This window comes from Tursiops truncatus, chromosome 10 (assembly GCF_011762595.2).
Source record: "Tursiops truncatus isolate mTurTru1 chromosome 10, mTurTru1.mat.Y, whole genome shotgun sequence".
Taxonomy (NCBI): domain Eukaryota; kingdom Metazoa; phylum Chordata; class Mammalia; order Artiodactyla; family Delphinidae; genus Tursiops; species Tursiops truncatus.
The window spans coordinates 14,897,836-14,923,528 of NC_047043.1; the positions used below are offsets into that span (position 1 = coordinate 14,897,836).

Sequence of the window (25,693 nt, forward strand, 5' to 3'; positions counted from 1 at the left end):
TCCTGGAGGAAGGGAACTTTGAAAGGTGATTAGGATTTGAAAGCATAAGAAGGGTTAAGGAAGACTGATCTACACCTGGGAGAAGAGCATATCCAAAAGCACAGAGGAAAAATCCGTGCAAGGAATGCTATAGAAATTAAGAAAATAAACCTCACCAGAGTGAGAATCAATTTGGGCAGAAAGGAGAAATAAGTTCTTAAGTTAGGTCAGAAATTTGTACAATATGGAATGTTAAAAAACGTTGTAGGACAATTGGACTTCATCCAGATGGCAGTGAAGAAACTCTGGGGATTTGAAATAAGGGGCCATGATGAAACGGTTGTTCAAGAAAGACTAAAAGGTCAAAGGAGATGGATATTTGAGGCAGAAAAATTTGTCAGGAATTATTTCAGTTTTCCAGGAGGAGATATTGAGTATCTGAAAAAGCAAAAGGAATGGAAGAGGTTAAAGAAACACCACAACAAAAAAACCCCAGCACAGTTGGACCTAAAACAGTAGGAAGAAACATCACTTGGAGTTAATGGCTGAAGAATTATGGCTGTGGACCTCAAATCCGAGCATGAATCAGAATCTTCTGCTGGGCTTGTTAAAACCCAGATTTCTGGTCCCAATGCAGAGTTCAGGGGCCAAGAAGTCCTCTCAGTTCCATAGAAGGCAGGATTATGTGTCTAACAATGTCAAGCACCACACTGCATTTCCTGTGATTAGCGTAGATGTATAGTAAAGTCAGGGGATATTGTATTCACACTTATTAAATCTCACATGTCATTTGAACATATAATACTGTAAACATATTTCTTTTCCCAAACACCAATTGCTGCACCCACAGTCTCTTTCTGAGGTCAGAGCAGCGATTTAACCGTCCCATTGCCCAGCAGTGATGTACTATGTACTTTCCAAAATTAACCAAAATGAGAACTCATGGGGTACATAACTCAGCTGTCTCCTTCCAACATGTGCATGGTTTCCTTAATCTCCTATAATGCCCTTTGGACCCGTAGTCATGCAAATAGCACCAGCGAACAGCTGCATTCTGCAAGCCAGATGGTCACATGTGGGAACAGAGATGGGATGGAGACAACAGAAGTAATAGCCTATAAAGTAGGTTAGCACTACTGAAATTCTACTTTTTTCTATTAATACCAAGTAAAAGGTTAATTATTTCCATCCGTGTTCACTTAATGGAGAGAATTAATCTTGAAGGCATAGTAAGAAATTTTCAGCAAAATTTCACCACTGCTTATTCCAAAATAGTACAGAAGGGTGATTGAGAGTGTGCTAGAAAGCTTAATGGAAACAATGAAGAGGCTTACGTAAAACTCTGTTTGCTCAACATGAAAGACTAAGTTTGTAGGTGTTTGGGAGGAGAGTAAAGAAAGAATATGCTCCATCTTCTTTCTCAGTATTGAACCCTGATGTAACCAAAGAGAGTTGTTTGGTTCCTGGATATTGTTCTCTGAAATCCAAAATATTTGAAATTAAGATATAAACTCCTTTCCTCTGTGCACAGCATGAATCATGTTTAACATGGGTTATTTAAAGATCTTGTGTACACTCATATTATGTACGTATACTCAAGATATCCGATATTTAAAATAATCCATGCTCCTTTAATAAAATGTAACATATATTATTCTTTTTCCCATAATATTCAAAGTTCTTTTTAAGCACTATTATTAGTCTTGGAATGTCATATGTTTAATTATTTCTCTATTGAAAGTCATATATATTGATACTAAATTTTGGTGCCACTAATAATGACGTGATAAACTTATTTCCTATTTTTGGATTCTTACTAAGTTCTGGCGCTCTGATGAGGACATAAATTTAGCTAGCAACTAATCAGAGCTAGGAATTTAATTGATTTTATAGAGGACAGACAAGCCAAGGATTCATTCATTCAAGTATTTTTTTAATAACTGCTCTTTTTAGGCATGGTTCTAATGGGGATACATCAGTGGACGAAACTTCTGACTATCCCTGGCTTCATGTAACTTGGGTCCCAGCATCCTCATTTATTAAGATAGAGAAAAGAAGAATAGAAACAATGTTTTGTAAGGATTTTTTTTTTTTGAGGGGGAAGTGGGAAGAAGTTGAGTATAATTCTGCTATGAACATGTTGGGTTTGAGGTACCAGTGAGGTATCTGAGTAGAGATTTATTGAAGGAGCGCAAGAAAAAGTCTGGGCTGGAGACATTGATTTGGGCCTCATCAGCATACAGGTGGGAGTTAACACCATGGAGTGGATATAATTACCCAGAGCAAAAGGCTGACTGAGAATTACTGATAGTGTAAGACTTACACCTAAGGAACTCCAGCATTTTAAAAAGAGGATATGGAAAGAGAAAAGTAGGAAAGAAACCTCTTAAAATTGTAGAGCCATGGAGCCAAGGGGAGTATATTGCCAGAAAAAGGAAATAGACAATGATAATCCTTCTGAGAAATCAAAGACTGAAAAATGCACATTGCTTTTGAAAACATGAAGTTCATTACTAACACATATTAGAAATACAACCCCACTCTGAGGCTCCACACTTCTTTGATCTTATTTCCATTGTCCCCACTTCATCTTAGCTACTCCCTTCCGTGGCCCCACCTCATAATTTGTTATGACTTGTTACTGTGTTACTCCTGAAATGATAAACTCAGTCAATACACTGTGACTGTAAACATCATTTCTCCCATCTCATGCAATCAAATGTTTCCACTGCACTAAACTATTTGATATTAAGCCCTTCTATAAATTGACTCCTTTTCTTTCTATCCATTACTCCTTTCCATTCCACAGTTCAACACTCTCCCAAGAACCTTGGACTACTTAGACCTAGGAAAAGAGGAACATTTTGAAGACACTGGTCATGTGACAATGTACCTCTACTTGTGAACCAATGGAAATGTTAGACTCTAAATGAAAGCATGGTGCCACCTCTTCTTACAAGCTTTTTTTTAACAAGTGAGGGATGAGTTCTAGCAATCTCCTTAACTGCAAAACACATCAGGAGGCACATCTGTGGTTCCATAGTAGACGGTATAACATTTCCAAATTAATTTAACTAAATTTTTAAATTAATTTAAAAACCTTCAAGCCCTTTGTGATATCCATGAAAAAAAAAACCCCACTCACTTGCCTAAAATTGCCTCTTATCCAATAAGTCCATTTAGACAGCTCCTAGAGAGAGGTGAGATCTGAACCCATGGAAGCCAGAGTGGTTGGGATAGATGGCTGTTGTTTTAGTTTGAGTGCCACCCAAATCTTGAGATAGGGATTCAAGTCTAATTGGCTTTTTTTTTTTTTAAAGAAGATGTTGGGGGTAGAGTTTATTAATTAATTAATTTATTTTTGCTGTGTTGGGTCTTCGTTTCTGTGCGAGGGCTTTCTCTAGTTGTAGCAAGCGGGGGCCACTCTTCATCGCAGTGCACGGGCCTCTCACTATCGCAGCCTCTCTTGTTGCGGAGCACAGGCTCCAGACGCGCAGGCTCAGTAGTTGTGGCTCACGGGCCCAGCTGCTCTGCGGCATGTGGGATCTTCCCAGACCAGGGCTCGAACCCATGTCCCGTGCATTAGCAGGCAGATTCTCAACAACTGTGCCCCTAAGTGGCTTTTTGGGTGTGATACCAGGAAATAACAATTGAGGGGAAAAGGGGTGAGACAGAGAAAGGAAAGCATCCAGTAAAGGATATGTTATTTTATCAGTGAACCCATTGAATAGCTGGAACTTAATCCTACTGGGAAACTCAGGGATTCAGCATAGACCCTAGACATCAGCGTAGACTCTGATGACTCAGAGTTATCCCCACTTTCCCCTTGCCCCCAGAAGAAGCTGGAGTATTTACATTGATACGTGCTAATAATAATCCTCAGCTAGCATTGCCCCCAGGTGGTAATGAGCAGGAATGGGAAGGGAGAGGGGAGCCAGACAAAGCCTCAGGAAGGACATTAGACATCATGCGTTACAGTGAGAAGTCAGCCTCTGCTCCAGCCAATCCAGAGGTCTAACATTTTAATCTCCAAGGTATAGGATTCTGTACAATTGTATAGGCTTCTATACAATTGTATAGGCTTCTATTTTGGGAAAGTATTCTGTTTAAAAATTATTTGGATTTGAAGAGTTCAGGATTAATGACGTTGAAATTGTTCCCATTTATGTTAATCAGTAGACCCCTTTTCTGCTGAATTTCATTCAAATAAACCAGTACAGGGACTGCTGGTTTTATCTGCCAGTATGACACAGTAGAAAGAGATGGCTGCACACAAGCAGATGGTTGAATAAGATCTAATATTAGAGTTTGATCTTGTTCTCATAATTTTGTTGTCCTTGCCTGCTACCTTAATCAACATAGGCTAGCTTTATTCCAGCATAAAAATTAACTCCCAAATCCCAATGACTTAACACACCAAAGGGTTATTTTTCAATCACAACATGTCCATCATGGCACCACAAGCTTCTCTGCTCAGCATATTCAAGGACTCAGACTGACAAGGGGTCCATAACCTTATAGCTGCACCCTGTGCAAGAGGCAGCTTCTTTTGTCACAGTAGCAAGGGAAGAAACTATGAAGAATCACACATGAGTTTCCTTTGTCTCAACTCAGAGGTGATGAATCATTTCTGCCCATGTTAGCCAGATCATGCACATTGCAATACTTAACTCAAGGGGTTGAGGTATGTAAGGGAGCAAAGAATACGTGATGATCATTATTGTTTTGTCCATGCCTACTAGATAGAAGACACCTTAAAGATCATCTGGGCCAGGGGTTTTCCAACTGTGCATTTCAGGACCTCTACTGCTCCCAGCATCCATAAGGAACTCTTGAAGGTGAAACAGTTATTCTCCCCACGCTCCCATGTTAGCCAGAAAAGCTTTTCTTCAATATTTTCTCCATCTTGATGCTTCTTGTAAGATTTTATTTGAAGAAAGGATTCTGCAACTTTAAAAATAGTTGGAATATGACAAATGTGATCCAACTTTTTCATTTTAAAGATAAGAAAAATCAAGCCCCAATGATACTGAGTTTCCAAAGAGATGCAGCTGGTTAGTGGAAGGTCTTGAACCCTTCTAAGACACCATACAGTTTGACATCATGCCCTGACAGACTCCTCATTGTTGGGAAAACCTTTTCCCTAAGATGTTTGTCAGGAATATCTGGAAAAACTTAAGCCAGAAGTAATTTGAGAAAAGAAAAATCAAAGGATAAATGAAAGAATAAAAAAAAATCAGTAGAGGCAGATAGAAAAAAAAAAGTTGGCAAAGTGAAAAAGTAAAGTGAGAGAGCTAGAGAGAGAGGTGCAGGAGGTGTGAAGGGTCTGTGAGCCCAAATGAGAGAGCCACTCAGTCTAGACTCCAGATGGAGTGCATGGCTTCAGTGAGTTCAGTACTGGTCTCTGCAAATACTTGAGCCAGATGTCATGGCTGAGCTACAAACCCTTGGAGGCGTGACGGAATTGGCTGTTGTTCTGTCCAGTGTTTTCTTCTTAGTGTGTGACTGATCACTCTGCTGGCTGCTCTGCGGTTATGACACCAGATAAGGGGACACCTTCTTTTAATACTGAAGTCAGATTTTTGGCAAACCGCAAAGAAATAAAGTCCTTTTGAGGGTCCAAAGGTAGGTTGGTAGACCTCAGACTAGTAGGTGTGACCACCTTCCCAAATGGAGATCAATCTGACCCCAAGAGAGGGAAAACTGTGGAGAGACACAGAATAAATAAAACAAAAAGAGGCTACTGCTTGTTAGCAGCAGGATCTTGGTTAAATTGCCTTATCTTTCTGGGACTACGTTTTCTCTGGGGGATTTCATTAAATGGTCTCTAAGTTCCATTTGAACATTGACACCCCATAATCCTATGAAATGGCATAATGAAGGAAGGATAAGTAAGAAAGCCGTGTCCCTACCAAGCTGATAGGATAAAACAGCAAAATGCAAACGTTCTGCTTTGTTAAATAAACAAGGTAAATGCTTGTATTTGCTCCCTGCAGTTGAGCAACTTGCAGAATCTGGCAGTGAGCTTTACACATGGGAACTAAGATGGGACAGCTCTGAGGACAAGGAATCGTTCTAGAAAAAGGAAAATTTGAAAGGGCCAGCCCAAGGCAATAATTCAGAAGTCAACAGACTTTGTGTTTCTTATTCTCCTAACACTCTTCCATTCTTTAAACCAATACTTAGTGTCTGCTACATGCTATGGCCTAGGAATTTGATGGCAAGGAAAGTAGTCTTTACCTTCATATACAAATAATGGTGGATGCAGACAATTTAACAAAGTTTAATGCAATAAGGATAATCATAGCGGAAGAGATATGGGTGATGGGGATGGGAGAGACATTCAGACCAGACTTGAAAAACCAGAGATCATGGAGGAAGTGCATTTTAAGCTGAGTCCTGACAGAAAGATAAGAAAGGGATAGTCAGACAAAGAAGTGGAGAAGGAAATTTCTAGAAACCACTTGAGGCATGTTCAGGAAACTGAAAATAATGCATTATGACTCTGTCACTTATTGCCTAGTTGAGCATGAGCATGTTACTTAAGCTCTCTGAGCTTCAGTGTTCTCATCTGAAAAATGGAACAGTAACAGGTTGCAAAGATGGTTGTTCTTAACATTAAATGAGATAGTTTAATATATATATCTGTCACCTACTACATAGCCTGACATATAGGAGGTGATAAGGAGGTACTCAATAAATGATAGCAAATTATAATATTACAGTGCAGGACTTGGAAAGGACAACACAGGAGTCAGACTGTTGCCCAAGTTTCTGGCTTTGGAAATTCAATCTGGACATACTGTTGGAGGCATATATACAATCAGCAGGTGGAGTGTCTGGTTGGTAGTTTAATATACATATATCTGGAGTAAAGGAGTGAGATCTGGGGAAGATATACTTTCAAATTCACACAAATATGATACTAAAATAATGCCCCGTCTTCTCTTTTCATCGTCCCATGTTGTCCTTTTGAAAAACTCCTTTTCTTCAGTCCATATTTCTATCACCCAAGCTGTCAAACCCTAAATTATTAGCTGATAAGGAATTGTATTTTAATAGTGAGGGACTGGAAATGTTAAGAAAACTGAAATTCTTTCAAGACTCTAAGAAACAAAGCACCAGTGGACAAGTTTGTGAAATCTGACCATCAGCTAAGGTTGAACTATTGGGCCAAGTTGAACAGGCTACACAGATAGCCATAGGCTTTTTTTCCCCCTATGCATATAGTATTTTCTGAAAAGAAAATAGCGGTGGGTTAAATAAGAGGCATCAGACATATCTGCTGAACTGAATACTTAAGATTTTCTTGACATTCCCTTCTATCCCGTAAATCAAATTAGCTACAAAACATCATCAATGTAGCAAATCTGCCTGCCCCTTCTTTCTGTTTTGCATTTCAAATTAATATCAGATGAAACAATGCCTTTCAGATCATTTTCCAGATCAAAAGCAGACACATAATCACATGACAAAATTGGCATTTAAAGAGGAAAAAAACCCAACATTATTTAACATAAAACTTATTGAAAAATTCAAAGGCTGCCAACTGGACAGGAAATTAAGGTAAGGTCTCTGAAAAGACTCTGCTCCTCAATAGCAGGGAACAGCAGGAGGCCTGGCTGTGGTTCTCTACATGTTTTCAATGTGAAGTCCTTGTTTAGTGAGGCTATAAACTGTCCTAGATATTATCTCCTTCCCTCCCACTGAATATAAAACTCTATCAAGCCTCTGCTCTAGAATTAAATTCTCATCCTAGTAGGGCTTTTTCTGTTGCCTTCTATCACTTCAGAACTTTTGGAACACCAATTTCTGGTTTGCAATCTACCTTCATTTAGCCCCTGAGTTCTCTGTCCTCGGTGCTGTGAAAGCAGTGGCTGGAGAAAGCTCAGGCTTAGAGAAAAAAATTTTTTCTCAAATGGGGCTCGGGGTGAGAGATGCAAGGCTCTCTGAGGAGTATTTAATTAATAAGTGTTTATTCATCATAAATCTGATATGTAACCAGCACTCTAAGTGAACTCCCCCACTGCTCACAAAGTAACACTTACATTGAAGCTGCAGCTGCTGTTTATGCTTTAAAAAGCACAAGATTTTCTGTTAGAAAAGTGGAACATGTATCCTGGTTCTATCTTTAATACCTGTTTGAAACTGGGCAAGTCATTATCAATAGCTTGAAATTCAGTTCTACCCTCGAAAAAAATGGAGCACCAGATTTTCTCTCTGTATCATTTTATTCATACCTTTATTTCGTAAATTTTCACCTTTAATTGTAATCATTATTTGCATGTAACTTAGATCATGGACTACATCTTAAGTCACTTCTGTATTCCCAGGATTTAGAACACTGCACATTGTAGATGTTCCGTGAGGTTTTGTAAAAGGAATTAAAAATATCCCTGCCTCACAAAGTTGTCAAATACATTAAAAGCAAGCTCAGTTGCTGGAATGTGCACCTGCTTTCTCCTTCAAACACTTAGAAATACAGGATATAACAAAATGATGCTTTTAGTATAACAAAGCTCAAAATAGAGGAACGGAAAATCCTCATGCTGTTAAAATAAATAGGGAAATCAAAGCCAGAGTTTGAACTTGGCTAATGCTAAGGACACCTAAGGGACATTAAATGAGAACATACATCAAACAGCTAACTAAAAAGGGTTATAATGCCCAGGCTGGAGAAAATAAATGTGGCCTTGAACCCATGAAAGGTGAAGACCTATAACTGAAACCTCTCTGTAAAGATGGGTCCCTGGAAGAGTTGCTCCTTCTATATGGAAACTAGACTAGAAAAAGTACACCTTGAGATTGTGGTGGAAGAAAGGGTCTGAATTTCTGCTACCAATTCAAGAATCACAAGTGATACATTAATGCATAAAAATTGATCTTAAATTGAAGATATCCCAGACACCATAAGAGAAAAAAGTATAACTCTCCTATGAGGACACAACCCAGGGTGAATGAGGCTACCACAGAAGAACAAGCTCCATGGAAGATAAGTTTAAAAAATCAGTCACCCAAGGAAATGGTCAGCCATGAAAAAGAGTCAGCAAAAACAAAAAGGAAAATTAGAACTTCTGATAGTAGGATATCTAAAATAGATGACACAGTAAGTACACTGAACATGATAAAGGGACAAAAGAGAACATAAAAACCATAATAAAAATATGATTCCATTGGGAAAGCAGATTTGTAAAATATCCAAGTAGAAATATTAGTCATTGAAATAAAACTCAACATGCAGGTTAAACAGCTGGGAAAAACACAATTGCAGAGAGAGTTAGAGAGATGGATGATAGATATGAGGAAATTACACAGAATACTACAGCAAATAATAAGAATGATAGCAAAGAGTGGTCAACATTTATAGATGACAAAATGAGAATGATCAAAATACAAATGGTAGGCTTTCCAGAAAAATAAGTTGGATAGAATAAGACATGAAGCACTATTCAAAATAATGATGGCTGAGATTTTTCTGGCATTGAAGAAAGTAATGAGTTCTCAGATTGAAGAAGCACACTGAGAAAGGTTAAAAAACAATTCTGCATCTAAACATATGTGATGACACTCAAGGAACTGAAATCTTACAAAATCTTAAAAGCAACCAGAGAGATGAAGCAGATTACTTACAACAAAAAAAAATTAGTAACAAAGAAGTCAAAAGACAAAGAAATGAGACTTCCCAAAGGACTGAGAGAAAATAACTATGAACTTAAGATTTCCAAACTATTCCAAAACATAAAAGTGAGATAATGATAATTTTAGAAAAAAAATACTGGGAGAATTTACCATTCACAAACCCTTGCTGTAAAAACTGCAGAAGAATGAACATCAGTAGGAGAGGAATTCAACCTGAAGGAAGAAACAAAAGTTCAAGAATCAAGTGATATGAAGCAAAAGTGAACAAAGAAACTGATGGGTAAAACTAAGGAAGTATCAGTTCCAAACAGTCAATAATAAAAATAAATAATTTGGTGGTGTTTGTGAACGAAGTAGAAATAAACACAAATTAGTAATAACAAAATGGAAATTTTGAAGTATTTTTAGGTCCTTATTTTTGTGAGAGTATAGTAGAGAAATTGCCTAACTTTAGGCATTGTTGAATTAAGAATGCCATAAGAAAATAGAAATCAAGTCAATAAATGTATACATTTCAATCCGGATATAAAGAGAAAAAAGGAAGGGAGGGAGGGAGGAAGAGAGAGGAAAGAGTTAAGTTTGGTCAATCCAATATAAGATAGGAAAGGAGAAGAGTAAAGCAAAGAAAAGCATAGTTGCAGAAACAAACAAAAAAAGATTCCAAATGTATAAGTAATCTCAATAAAAGTGGAGAGATTTAAATTGCCTCTTATTTTTTCTCAGTGACCAAAATATAGAATGAAATCTAGCTGTATGTTATTTATGAGATATCCAAATTGTAAGTACACAAAAGGCTTGAAAATTAGAGGATGAAAAATATATCTGACAGAATAATGTCAAAAATAAAGCTTGTTTAGCTATGGTAATAGCAGATAAAATAGAATTCCAGGAAAAAGTTATTAAAGACAAAAAAGGCTCATTAAGGGCAAAGAGGATTATTATAATAATAGAAGGAAATAGTAAGATTTACATAGCTATGCTAAATTATTTTGGCAGTTACTTTAATTTTAGTTACATAATTGTATGTTATATAAACATATAGATTGACAGAATTGCAATAAGAAACTGAAAAAAGCAAAGTTAAAAATGTTGACCAAACTCACAAAAACCAAATCATCAAGCAAATAAAACTTCAAAAGTCTTAGATAAAGCATATAAAAGAAAAAAGTCAGAATATATAAAATTTGAACAACAAAATTAACTATGTCTAATAGACGTATATTGAACTCTATAATCAACGATTAGAGACTATACGATCTTACCAACCAACATTTTTAAATTGATCATTTTTAAATTGACCATCTATTGGGTCACAAAAGACTCAAGAAATAACAACAAAAAATTTTATAAGAAAGACTATGCTTTCCAATTTTAAAGCAAGAAAACTGTTAGTCAATTATGAAAGATAATCATAAAGTTACAAATTTGAAAACTCAGAAATTCATATTTAAATAATCCTTGGGTCAAAGAAATGGTAATTGAACATGCAAAGTATTTAGAACTAAACAATGAAATATCACATAGCCAAACTTTGTAATGCAGCTAAAATATTATTGGCATGTAAATTTATGGCTGACCTGTATAAATTTATGTAAATGGGTTCCAATGCCCTCTGGCTTCATAACGGAGCTACAGCAGGGGACCAGACTGAGTTAGGAAATTGATGTTAAGAGAGTATTCTTCTGGCATTCAGCCCAAGAGGTAGGCTGGCTATATCCCACAAGTTTACTACTCCTCTCACAGGAGGAGACTCTACTTAACTCTCTCTTCTTCTGGGTCCCAGTAAGTGTTCCCTCCCCTTATTTCTATAGAACTGGAGGTTAACTACCCAGCTGCTATTAGTCCTGGGTTACTTTGCTGTCTCTTGTGGTTTCCCTTATACCCATATCTTTGTAAACAGTCCTGTTGTAAATAAACCCTCCTCAAATTATACTGTTTTGAGAGCGCCATCTGTTTCCTGTTGGACCATGACTGAATCAGTGATACAGATTTAATTTAGAAGACCTGTGCACTCTTGGAGATAGGGAGAGAGTAAGGTAAGGGCAGAAATGGTGTTGCTTTCCTGATATAACTACAATCTGGACATCGGTGCCAACTGGATCTGGCACATGCTCCATTACTGCCCTTTCTTTCACAGGGCATATTTATGGATTCTTCAGAAACTCCCCAACCCTGGATATCTCTCACCTGTAGTTACCTTGGCATGATCATGGCACCTCTCCTGCTGGCCCCCATTTGGTCAGCTTTGACTCCCCAGTCAGATGCTGTGCTTCTGACAGATGGACAGCACCTCTGTTCTTCAGGTGAATCGTGAGAAAGGGGAGAGGAAACATAATTGGATGTGTGAAGAGGTAGTATTTCAACTGAGTGTGTAAGATTTTATTTCTACATTAAAAAAGAAAGGTCTTTGTCAAAGTCACAAAACATTAGCATTAATACTTACCTGTATTAATGTTAACCTGTGTTGAATTTGGGTGGTGAGTACAGTGATGTTATATTATTTTCTGTATGTTTGAAAATATTTAATACTTAGGAAAATAATTTTTCAAGAGTAAAGTGACAAGGTATGTAAGAATCTCTCACACAGGATCTGACACACAGGCATTTAGCACATTTCTGGGACATCCTATTCCCACGCAATCCCACAGCTCCACTTCTGTGGCCATGCTGATTTCAGATTGCAGTACATTCTGCCCACTGCATCCCAAAGTTCCCATGCCAATTTGTCCAACGAGATCTTTCCAAGTTTTTTGTGATAGGGTTAGGTTGGGGAGGAAGGACAGGAAGGTGAGAAAGGATTACACGATTTCTTAGAGTTTGAACCACAGATTTTTTTCCCCAATTATTTATTTATTAACATCTTTATTGGAGTAGCTTTACAATGTTGTGTTAGTTTCTGCTGTATAACAAACGGAATCAGCTATACGTATACACATATCCCCATACTTCCTCCCTCTTGCGTCTCCCTCCCACCCTCCTTATCCCACCCTTCTAGGTGGTCACAAAGCACCAAGCTGATCTCCCTGTGCTATGTGGCTGCTTCCCACTAGTTATCTATTTTACATTTGGTAGTGTATATATGTCCATGCCACTCTCTTTGTCCCAGCATACCCTTCCCTGTCCCCGTGTCCTCAAGTCCATTCTCTACGTCTGTGTCTTTATTCCTGTCCTGCCCCTAGGTTCTTCAGAACCTTTTTTTTTTTTTAGATTCCATATATATGTGTTAGCATACAGTATTTGTTTTTCTCTTTCTGACTTCACTCTGTATGACAGTCTCTAGGTCCATCCACCTCACTACAAATAACTCAATTTCGTTTCTTTTTATGGCTGAGTAATATTCCATTCTGTATGTGTGTCACATCTTCTTTATCCATTCATCTGTCTATGGACACTTAGGTTGCTTCCATGTCGTGGCTATTGTAAATAGAGCTGCAGTGAACATTGTGGTACATGACTCTTTTTGAATTATGGTTTTCTCAGGGTATATGCCTAGTAGTGGGATTGCTGGGTCATATGATAGCTCTATTTTTAGTTTTTCAAGGAACCTCCATCCTATTCTCCATAGTGGCTTTATCAATTTACATTCCCAACAACAGTGCAAGAGGGTTCCCTTTTCTCCATATGCTCTCCAGCATTTATTGTTTGTAGATTTTTTGATGATGGCTATTCTGACTGGTGTGAGGTGATATCTCACTGTAGTTTTGATTTCCATTTCTCTAATGATTAGTGATGTTGAGCATCCTTTCATGTGTTTGATGGCAATCTGTATACCTTCTTTGGAGAAATTTCTGTTTAGGTCTGCTGCCCATTTTTGGATTGGGTAGTTTGTTTTTTTGGTATTGAGCTGCATAAGCTCTTTCTAAATTTTGGAGACTAATCCTTTGTCAGTTGCTTCATTTGCAAATATTTTCTCCCATTCTGAGGGTTGGCTGTTCATCTTGTTTAGGCTTCCTTTGCTGTGCAAAAGCTTTTAAGTTTCTTTAGGTTCCATTTGTTTATTTTCGTTTTTATATCCATTTCTCTAGGAGTTCAGTCAAAAAGGATCTTGCTGTGATTTATGTCATAGAGTGTTCTGGCTATGTTTTGCTCTAAGAGTTTTATACTGTCTGGCCTTACATTTAGGTCTTTAATCCATTTTGACTTTATTTTTGTGTATGGTGTTAGGGAGTGTTCTGATTTCATTCTTTTACATGTAGCTGTCTAGTTTTCCCAGTATCACTTCTTGAAGAGGCTGTCTTTTCTGCATTGTAAACTTTTGCCTCCTTTATCAAAGATAAGGTGACCATATGTGTGTGGGTTTATCTCTGGGCTTTCTATCCTGTTCCGTTGATCTATATTTCTGTTATTGTGCCAGTACTGTACCTTTGTAGTATAGTCTGAAGTCAGGGAGCCTGATTCCTCCAGTTCCATTTTTCTTTCTCAAGATTGCTTTGGCTATTCGGGGTCCTTTGTGTTTCCAGAGAAATTGTGAAATTTTTTGTCCTAGTTCTGTAAAAAATGCCATTGGTAGTTTGATAGGGATTGCGCTGAATCTGTAGATTGCTTTGGGTAGTATAGTCATTTTCACAATGTTGATTCTTCCAATCCAAGAACATGGTATATCTCTCCATCTGTTTGTTTCATCTTTAATTTCCTTCATCAGTGTCTTATAGTTTTCTGCATACAGGTCTTTTGTCTCCTTAGGTAGGTTTATTCCTAGGTATTTTCTTTTTGTTGCACTGGTAAATGGGAGTGTTTCCTTAATTTCTCTTTCGAATTTTTCATCATTAGTGTATGGGAATGCAAAAGATTTCTGTGCATTAATTTTGTATCCTGCTACTTTACCAAATTCATTGATTAGCTCTAGTAGTTTTCTGGTAGCATCTTTAGGATTCTCTATGTATAGTTTCATGTCATCTGCAAACAGTGACAGATTTACTTCTTTTCTGATTTGGATTCCTTTTATTTCTTTTTCTTCTCTAATTGCTGTGACTAAAACTTCTAAAACAATGTTGAATAACAGTGGTGAGAGTGGGCAACCTCATCTTGTTCCTGGTCTTAGAGGAAATGGTTTCAGTTTTTCTCCATTGAGAACTTTGTTGGCTGTGGGTTTGTCATATATGGCCTTTATTATGTTGAGGTAAGTTCCCTACTTTCTGAAGGGTTTTTATCATAAATCGTAGTTGAATTTTGTCAAAAGCTTTTTATGCATCTATTGAGATGATCATATGGTTTTTCTCCTTCAATTTATTAATATGGTTTATCACATTGATTGATTTGCATATTTTGAGGAATCCTTGCATTCCTGGGATAAACCCCATTTTATCATGGTGTATGATCCTTTTAATGTGCTGTAGGATTCTGTTTGCTAGTATTTTGTTGAGGAGTTTTGCATCTATGTTCATCAGTGATATTGGCCTGTAGTTTTCTCTTTCTGTGAAATCTTTGTCTGGTTTTGGTATCAAGGAGATAGTGGTCTCATAGAATGAGTTTGGGAGTGTTCCTCCCTCTGCTATATTTGGGAAAAGTTGAGAAGGATAGGTGTTAGCTCTTCTCTAAATGTTGGATAGACTTTGCCTGTGAAGCCTCTGGTCCTGGGCTTTTGTTTGTTGGAAGATTTTTCATCACAGTTTCAATTTGAGTGCTTGTGATTGGTCTGTTTATATTTTCTATTTCTTCCTGGTTCAGTCTCGGAAGGTTGTGATTTTGTAAGAATTTGTCCATTTCTTCCAGGTTGTCCATTTTACTGGCATATGGTTGCTTGTAGTAATCTCTCATGATCCTTGGTATTTCTTCAGTGTCAGTTGTTACTTCTTTTTCATTTCTAATTCTGTTGATTTGAGTCTTCTCCCTTTTTTTTTCATGAGTCTGGCTAATAGTTTATCAATTCTGTTTATCTTCTCAAAGAACCAGCTTTTAGTTTTATTGATCTTTGCTATTATTTCCTTCATTTCTTTTTTATTTATTTCTGATCTGATCTTTATGATTTCTTTCCTTCTGCTAACTTTGGGGTTTCCTTGTTCTTCTTTCTCTAATTGCTTTAGGTGTAAGGTTAGGTGGTTTATTTGAGATGTTTCTTGTTTCTTAAGGTAGGATTGTACTGCTATAAACTTCCCTCTTAAAACTGCTTTTGCTGTATCCCATAGGTTTTGGGTTGTCGTGTTTCCATTGTCATTTGTTTCTAGGTATTTTTTGATTTCCTCTTTGATTTCTTCAGTGATCTCTTGGTTATTAAGTAGTGTATTGTTTGGCCTCCATGTGTTTGTATTTTTTACAGACGTTTTCCTGTAATTGTTATCTAGTCTCATAGTGTTGTTGTTGGAAAACATACTTGATATGATTCCAGTTTTCTTAAATTTACCAAGGCTTGATTTGTGACCCAAGATATGATCTATCCTGGAGAATGTTCCATGAGCACTTGAGAAGAAAGTGTATTCTGTTGGTTTTGGATGGAATGTCCTATAAATATCAATTAAGTCCACCTTATTTAATGTACCATTTAAAGCTCGTGTTTCGTTGTTTATTTTCATTTTGGATGATCTGTCCATAGGTGAAAGTAGGGTGTTAAAAGTCCCCTACTATGATTGTGTTACTGTCGATTTCCCCTTTTATGGCTGTTATAATTTGCGTTATATATTGAGATGCTCCTATGTGGGGTGCATAAATATTTACAATACAATTGTTATATCTTCTTGGATTGTTCCCTTGGTCATTATGTAGTGTCCTTCTTTGTCTCCTGCAATAGTCCTTATTTTAAAGTCTGTTTTGTCTGATATAAGAATTGCTACTCCAGTTTTCTTTTGATTTCCATTTGCATGGAATACCTTTTTCCATCCCCTCACTTGCCGTCTGTGTCCCTGGGTCTGAAGTGGTTCTCTTGTAGACAGCATATATACGGCTCTTGTTTTTGTATCCATTCAGCCAGTCTGTGTCTTTGGGTTGGAGCATTAATCCATTTACATTTAAGGTAATTATCGATATGTATGTTACTACTATTTTCTTAATTGTTTTGGGTTCATTATTGTAGGTCTTTTCCTTCTCTTGTGTTTCCTGCCTAGAGAAGTTTCTTTAGCATTTGTTGTAAAGCTGGTTTGGTGGTGCTGAATTCTCTTCGCTTTTGCTTGTCTGTAAAGCAGAAATTAATTTTGCTTAATTTCTCTGTTGAATCGGAATGAGATCCTTGCTGGGTAGAGTTATCTTTGTTGTAGTTTTTTCTCTTTCATTCCTTTAAATATGTCCTAACACTCTCTTCTGGCTTGCAGAGTTTCTGTTGAGAAATCAGTTGTTAACCTTATGGGGATTCCCTTATATGTTATTTGTTGCTTTTCCCTTGTTGCTTTTAATATTTTTTCTTTGTTTTTAATTTGTGATTGATTAATATGTGTCTTGGCATTTTCTCCTTGGAGTTATGCTGTATGGGATTCTCTGTGCTTCCTGGACTTGATTCACTATTTCCTTTCCTATATTAGGGAAATTTTCAACTATCATCTCTTCAAATATTTTCTCAGTCCCCTTCTTTTTCCCTTCTTCATGTGGGACCCCTATAATTCAAATGTTGGTGCATTTAATGTTGTCCCAGAGGTCTCTCTCAATTCTTTTCATTGTTTTTTCTTTATTCTGCTCTGTGGTAGTTATTTCTCCTGTTTTATCTTCCAGGTCACTTATCCATTCTTCTGCCTCATTACTCTGTTATTGATTCCTTCTAGAGAATTTTTAATTTGATTCATTGGGTTGTTCATCATTGTTTGTTTGCTCTTTAGTTCTTCTAAGTCCTTGTTAAAGGTTTCTTGTATTTTCTCCATTCTATTTCCAAGATTTGGGATCCTCTTTACTATCATTACTGGAATTCTTTTTCAGGTAGACTGCCCATTTCCTCTTCAGTTGTTTGATCTGGCTGGGTTTTTTCTTTCCTCCTTCATCTGTGTATTTCTCTGTCTTCTCATTTTGTTTAACTTGCTGTGTTTGGGGTCTCCTTTTTGCAGGCTGCAGATTTGTAGTTCCCGGTTTTTTTTTGGTGTCTGCCCCCAGTGGGTAAGGTTGGTTCAGTGGGTTGTGTGGGCTTCCTGGTTGAGGGGACTGGTGCCTGTGTTCTGGTGGATGAGGCTGGGTCTTGTCTTTCTGGTGGGCAGAATCATGCCTGGTGGTGTGTTTTGGGGTGTCTGTGAACTTATTATTTTAGGCAGCCTCTCTGCTAATGGGTGGGGTTGTGTTCCTGTCTTGCTAGTTGTTTGGCATGGGGTGTCCAGCAGTGTAGCTTGCTGGTCCTTGAGTGGAGCTGGGTCTTAGCATTGAGATGGAGATCTCTGGGAGAGCTTTCACTGTTTGGTAATATATTGTGCCGGGAGGTCTCTGGTGGACCAGTGTTGTGAATTTGGCTCTCCCACTTAAGAGGCTCAGGCCTGACACCCAGCCAGTCCACTAAGACCCTGTCAGCCACACGGCTCAGAGGAAAAGGGAGAAGAAAAAAAAGGAAAATATATAAAATACATAAAGTTATTAAAATAATTATTAAATATAAAAGTTTAAAAAAATAAAGAAGAGAGCAACCAAACCAATAAACAAATCCATTAATGTAACAAGCCCTAAAAACTATAAAAACAAAACAAAAAAACGGACAGACAGAACCCTAGGATAAATGATAAAAGCAAAGCTATACAGACAAAATCACACAAAGAAGAATGCACATACACACTCAGAAAAAGAGAAACAGGAGAAATATATATATATATAAAGGAAGAAAGCAACCAAATCAATAAACAAATCTACCAATGATAATAAGTTCCAAACACTAAAGTAAGATAAACATAAAACCAGAAACAAATTAAATGCAGAGAGCAAACCCCAAGTCTACGGTTGCTCCCAAATTCCACCCCCTCTATTTGGGATGATTCGTTGTCTATTCAGGTATTCCACAGATGCAGGGTACATCAAGTTGATTGTGGAGATTTAATCCGCTGCTCCTGAGGCTTCTGGGAGAGATTTCCCTTTCTCTTCTTTGTTCACACAGCTCCCAGGGTTCAGCTTTGGATTTGGCCCCGCCTCTGCGTGTAGGTCACCTGAGGGCATCTGTTCTTCGCTCAGACAGCACAGGGTTAAAGTAGCAGCTTATTAGGGGTCTCTTACTCAGGCCGGGGGGGAGGGGTGGGCAGGGAGGGAGGGATACGGAATGCAGGGCGAATCTGTGGCAGCAGAGGCCAGCATCACGTTGCAACAGCCTGAGGCGCACTGTGTGTTCTCTTGGGGAAGTTGTCCCTGGATCACGGGACCCTGGCAGTGGCGGGCGGCACAGGCTCCCAGGTGGGCAGTGTGGATAGTTACCTGTACTTGCACACAGGCTTCTTGGTGGCGGCAGCAGCAGCCTTAGCATCTCATGCCCGTCTCTGGGGTCCACGCTGATAGCCACGGCTCGCGCCCATCTCTGGAGCTCGTTTAGGTGGCGCTCTGAATCCCCTCTCCTCACGCACTCCAAAACAATGGTCTCTTGCCTCTTAGGCAGGTCCAGGCTTTTTCCCAGACTCCCTCACGGCTAGCTGTGGCGCACTAGCCCCCTTCAGGCTGTGTTCACGCAGCCAACCCCAGTCTTCTCCCCGGGATCTGACCTCCAAAACCCGAGCCTCAGCTCCCAGCCCCTGGCGGGGAGAGCAGACAAGCCTCTCGGGCTGGTGAGTGCTGGTCAGCACCCATCCTCTGTGCAGGAATCTCTCCACTTTGCCCTCAGCACCCCTGCTGCTGCACTCTCCTCTGTGGCTCCAAAGCTTCCCCCCACCCACCCCCAGTCTCCACCAGTGAAGGGGCTTCCTAGTTTGTAGATACTTTTCCTCCTTCACAGCTCCCTCCCAGAGGTGCAGGTCCCATTCTTTTGTCTGTGTTTTTCCTTCTTTCTTTTGTCCTACCCAGGTACCTGGGGGTTTTCTTGCCTTTTTGGAAGTCTGAGGTATTCTGCCAGCATCCAGTAGGTGTTCTGTAGGAGTTGTTCCACATGTAGATGTATTTCTGATGTATTTGTGGGGAGGAAGGTGATCTCCACGTCTTACTCCTAGGCCATCTTGAAGGTCCTCCTGAGCCACAGATTTAAACGCTCTCCAATCCCATAAGCATGCTTCCAGCTGCAGCTGCTTCTCTTCTGATTTCTTTTTCCTTAATTGGATCATCTTCACCAGAGCAGCCATTGCTTCTCTTTGGGGGACTCAAGTCCTTATCTCTACAAAACCACCCCACTTCTCTGTAATTTGGGAGACCTAGGAGCAGTGGGGGAGGTACAAGGTTTGCCTTGAGGACCCAGTAACAGAACATAGAGGATTTACTGGGAATGTTCAAAGGTTGAATACAAGGCCCCTATCAGTATTTAAACAAGAAAGCCTGGTAACACTTTTTAAAAATATAATTAGCTCCAAATTTCTTCTGCATTAAAGAGATGGTCATGAACTTGAATCACACCTTTAAACATGGCACCCACACCTGGCCTGTGCCACTGGCAGACTCCACGATTTTCCTTTATCAACCAGGATCTATTTGTTTGTATGTATTTGTATACAGTTGTATGGTATACAGCAGAACAGAATGTTCAAGCTAACTGTTTTAATTTAGTGATAAAGAAATTGAAGTTTCATCATTTGTTAGTGGCAGACTTAGGTTTCTCTCTGACTGCACGTGCAGTGCTTTTGCCATTGTTGGATAGGTAGATAACTGTAAAAGCATATAAGGGTTTTCTCAGTTCATAAGTATAATACCCTTTTTTTTTTTTTTTTTTTTTTTTGCTGTACGCGGGCCTCTCACTGTTGTGGCCTCTCCCGTTGCGGAGCACAGGCTCCAGACGCGCAGGCTCAGCAGCCATGGCTCACAGGCCTAGCCGCTCTGTGGCATGTGGGATCTTCCTGGACCGGGGCACGAACCTGTGTCCCCTGCATCGGCAGGCGGACTCCCAACCACTGTGCCACCAGGGAAGCCCCTATAATACCCTTTTAAATTAAGTCCGGGAAATGTGAAATTACTCACCCAAGTTATACAAACATTTACTAATGTATCAAAAATTGTTGAGGACCTATTATATACCAGGCATTCGTGTCCATATGGGTCATACAGCTCTGTAAATGAGCCATGGTACATCTTTCCAAGATATATGGGCTTAAACAGCAGAAGTGGTTATTTTAGGTACTGCCTATAAATTTAACTTAATGCATTTACTTTTTATGAGCACATCATAATGTTATCCCACCCTCTTGGAGGACAACGTTTGTTGAAAATCTTGGTACTCTGATGCTATCCAGGACACTTTTCAGTTGATATTCTGATAGTAAATTCTTGAAGAGTTGGCCTTGGTTTCTAAAGTCCTTTTGCTAAAGTGGTCAAATACTTTCCTGCATCCAGGTTTGGCATTTTTGAAAACCATCCCTGTGTGTCACCCTTTCTAGTCACCCTTAGTTACCCTTAGTTAGAGCATCAAAAGTAAGATGGTGCCTGATAGCAGTGTGCTGACCATTACGTAGAGAAGTAATGTTTTCAATCAGTCACCATTCCTTCCTAATGATGTACTGAAGTAGGGATGAAACAACAAAACAAACAAAAAATAAACAAAAAAAATTATTGTATATCCCTAGCAGAGGCACCTGGCTAATCTGAGGCTAATCATGAACAAATTTATGTGTAAAGACAAGAGCAGAAAGGAGAATCAGAAACTAAAGCAGAAGATGCTGAATAAGGAACACAAGCCTTTCCTCTACCTCTGGGAGAAACACTCATCTACCCCTTGCCCTCAAAACTCTCCCGTATTAAGTGGCTTCTCTTTGCATAACACGTTTACTTTCCAAGGCACTTGCCAGCATATTGTTGCCATCTGGTCCTCCAGAAATCACATAGCATTGGCCAAGAAACTGAGGCTTGCCAAAGACATATAAGTCTCAGTGATAAGTCCCAGAAGCTTTTAGAACAAGGCAGGTAGAAGGTGAGAAAGTTTGGAAGGAAAGTGAAAGGAAAGACGAGAGTTGTCCTACTCTTGGTACAGTGCTGTTTGCATGGAGCCATAATATTCCAGTTTTGGCCTAGGTTGTGGCATGAGGCAGATGCAGTTGATTCTGGAAAGTAATTCTGAAGACTGAATGAGAAGTATTGGATTACTAATGATTACCTAAGGTAGTCATGAAAAGTAATAAAATTTGGCCCTGATAATGACTCAAAAAATATTCAAGTGCATTGCTTCCATTGATTAATCAACTGGGAGCTGCTTTTTGAAATGGCTCTAATGAGATGAACTTCTCAGGCATTGGAACTTCCCAATAGACTGGCCAAAGCATAAAGTTTTCAATTTTTTTACTTTACTAAGCATTCAATCTCTGTGTCCTAAAAAAAAAATACTCCCCAAGAGCCCATCTTGCTCAGATTTCTGGCCGTTAGATCCACAGACTTTGATTATTTGTCCAGAAAGTCTCTGGGGCTTTCCTGGACTTCAAACCCTTAAAGTCAAGCCATATTCTAGGACATTCTGACTCTTCCCTATTACTATTTTCGTATCTCCCATATCTCCCCTAGCCCTCATACCCTGATCCCAACTGTGGCGATTAATACCCTGTGAGTCATGGTAAATGGCCCAGTCAACGCTTTCTGCCTGGACTGTAGACTCTAAACGACCCCTCTTCCTTGGGAACTTTTGGTGAGGACTCCCAGAGAAAAGAGGAAGGGGATTAAAAGGTATCACTGTTCAACCAGGACCTGGATTAGATACTTGTTACATTTGATCCTATCAGCAGTTGCTGAGTTGCCTGTTTATAGTATTTTGCATATGAGGAGTCTAAGCTTCAGATTGGTTAGTAACTTGTCCTGTCACACAGCTAATCATCCTAGGTGGGCTGGCCTCACAAAGGTCAAACCATTGCAGTTTGATCATATAAACATAATTTAATCACAAACAACTATTTCATACCCACAAGTGCTTTAAGTTTTGGCAGAAGTATAACGGCAGAAAGGTAGGATTCTTTCACATCTTCGGGTTAGAATGAACACATAATGACGTTTATATGAACAAATTGATCTCAGAAGCCTCACCTTTCATTTCAATGCTAACTTCAACCTTCTTTTCCTAAGAGTTCCTGGATTCAGTGCCCTCTGACCCACCTTACTTAGTACTTAGATTAATACGATCAGAACTCTGAGGTTTTACTTTAGTTACAATAAATTTCCCCCTGCCTTGACACATTTTTATATTTCTCCTAAATAGAATTTTACTAAGGATTTTGAGATAACAATGTAACCTATACATTTTCAGATCCTCTCAAGGCTTTTAAATATTTTTAAATGTAATGAATATATTGGCTTACGCCCCTATCCTATGTAAAATGGGAAACCCAGCATCTTATCCACTATTGTTAAGGATTCTTTAGGGAACAATATTTCTCCTAATTACTTGGCTTTATATCCTGCTTCTGTTCTCAGTCTCCACACTCAATATCTTGAATGTACTCTTTCTTTCAACATTCTATCTTATCACTGGAAAAGCCAGGATGGCTTCAATTCCCAGAGTACCACTGGCCTAAAGGTAAGTGTACAGCAGATATCGCTGAAGGCCTGGGGCTACACAGGGCTGTTATAGTGCAGAACAATTATGAAAGCTACTTGTCCTTTTTTAACTTTGCCAATCCCACCCTCTTGCCTCTAGAAAATGTCCCCTATTGTCCTCATCTTCTTGGATTCAGTGTCCACCATGGTGTTGGGCTCCCCCTTCCCTCCTATGAGTTTCTGCTCTCTTCTATTTTTCTGATGGTGATTTTCCCACGACCAAAATGTCCCCGTTTACATTAATGTAGAGAGCCCTTGTGCTCTGTCCTTAAAGAATCCAGAAACACATTTCAAGTATCATGATATGGTTTGTCAGATGACATAAATAAGACATGACTATTTAAATAGGTAGATATCACAGTGTAAAATAAACTCTGTTACCAGAAAGAGTTAAGAAGTTATATATCATGAATAATCAAATATCTGATAAAGGCAATTCCCAAATGTAACATATATGGATGAACATCTTTTTAAAATATTAGAGTATGACTAAAATACAGTTTCTACTAAAATTACACTGAATAGAATCTGTTTATTCTTGAAAAGCTAGGGGATATTTTGGCATTGTGTACTACACTTTTGTTTTATATATGTTGGGCTTTGTACTAGAAGAGTACAAGAAGTGTTAACTAATAACTATGTTAAGATGTTAAAGCTCTGATAACAGAAAATATACAAAGCAACTGATAAATTTGTGGCTTAAAATGTGTATGCAAATGTCCACGGATGACAGTCAGCCTATAACTGAATAGTTGCAACGCTAGATAGCTGGATAGACAGTCGAAGATCCACACAATGTTGCCTTCACATTGGTAGCTAAGTCCATGAAGCATTTGCCATGGGCTTTAGTACAAGGACTGACCTTAGAATTGCCAGGGAATGTGGACATTAGCTGGGGAGGAGCCGTTAACCCTGCATAATGAATTCTCAGGCAAAATATGTGGCAAAGACTATCCCCACACTGTACAATAAGGTCACCACAGGCTTTATAGCACGCTTGACTTTTTGAAGTTTCTTTTGAAAAATAAAGCCCTGATACCACATTTAAAATTGAACAGGGCCAAGCTTTGCATGGACTTTTTTTCCCTTCCCAAATGAAGCCCCTTCCCACAGTTGTTACTATTTCTCCTTCCACATTTATTTTTGTTATATTGTATTGTTTCAAATCATTTCAAAATGTTTTTAATGTGATATATCTTATTAAAAAATAGTTCTGAATTCACAAGCAATCCCTACGGCATGTCCTTGGCATTGGCTGTAAAATTCCAAAGTACCTAATTTATGTGGTTGATTGATTTTTCAATGTTTTAAAGGGTACCAAGCCCAACAGCATATAATTTTTCTCTTACCAAATGGAATATGAATGAATAAAAGATAATTGCATTTTTTTGTATTCAGCCTGCTGTCTTTGTGAACTTTTTTTTTCTTTCCTACAGTTCTGAAGTGAATGAGAAAGCATGTTTTTCTTTTTATAGCCATAAGAGCTCACCCTGTTACTCCTCAACAAGGTTCATGTGTGTCCAGCCCTGAACTCTGCTGTTGTGTTACCTCAACCAGGATGCTGCGAATTACCTGTGATACAGTGAACACAGCCCAGACTAGGGAGGGACTGGGGCTTATATGGACCTTTCCTGTTTGGTCCAGGAGAAAAGCCTTCCTCTAAATCCTTTTCTGGTCGGAAGATACATCTCCATTCTCTTAAGTTTGCGGACCTAAACACAATGCAAAGAGATTAAATTTCATTTTCCCAAGGAAGCAGGTGGATACAGCCTGTAACTTAGATAACGGCTTGTATAGCATGGCCTTGAAGAAGCAACTCTTTTCTTATCTCTTCTTCTCTCACTTCCATCAGTCTTCAGTGTGGTTAACAGTATGGGACTGGCCAAAAGAATTGCATTCCCTTATCTTGCTGACCACAGCAATCGCTCTTTGTAATCCCAGAAGAAGAGTGTCAGGTGGTTATGAAGGGGCTAGAAGGCTGAAGGACAGGAGAGAGCGCTGCTAAAACTCCCTTCACCAGCACTAATATCCCGCACTCTAGTGCCTACCATGCACAAAGCTGTCCTTTCCACAGCTCTGGAAATCCATTACGTAAGAAGAAAGTAGGACAAAGACTGAATTTTAAGAGCACTTTCTAGAGATGATACTAAACGCTTCATTTATCTTTGAAACCTAGAAAGAACTTCAGCGAATTATTTGCAATTTTTCATTGTGTTAGTCTGTTTTGGAGGGGAATGGTGATGGTCAGGGCAAAAGAATTCTCTTTGTAAATCTATTTCAGGTTTCATACCTGATTATAAACACCTTCTTAAATTTGGCTTGTTACATATATAAAATCAAAACAAAATGTGAAGTTTTCATTCCAAGAATAATAAATTGGTTGGTTTTCATTTCTCTAAACTTAAAAGAAAAGCACACTAGGGTGAAGTTAAGGGAAATGATCCTCTTATTTGTTTTTGCCATAGGTCTTTGTAAGCTTCCAGAAGGAAAATCAATCAATTATGAAGTATAGACTGAGTGCCTACAATATGAACTGTTACACCAGCGG

At 38.7% G+C, this 25,693-nt stretch overlaps 2 long non-coding RNA genes across 3 annotated transcripts in view; one reads left to right on the top strand and one right to left on the bottom strand.

Annotated features, from left to right (window-relative positions):
- Positions 1–25,693, top strand: part of LOC141279690 (uncharacterized) — a 146,498-nt gene that overhangs the window by 104,092 nt on the left and 16,713 nt on the right. The gene's annotated exons all lie outside the window — the stretch shown is intronic.
- LOC141279691 (uncharacterized) overlaps positions 1–25,693 on the bottom strand; it is a 109,886-nt gene that overhangs the window by 987 nt on the left and 83,206 nt on the right. The window contains exon 6 of the long non-coding RNA XR_012334357.1: positions 11,806–11,915. This is a non-coding gene — a long non-coding RNA (uncharacterized lncRNA). The remainder of the gene's footprint in view (positions 1–11,805; positions 11,916–25,693) is intronic.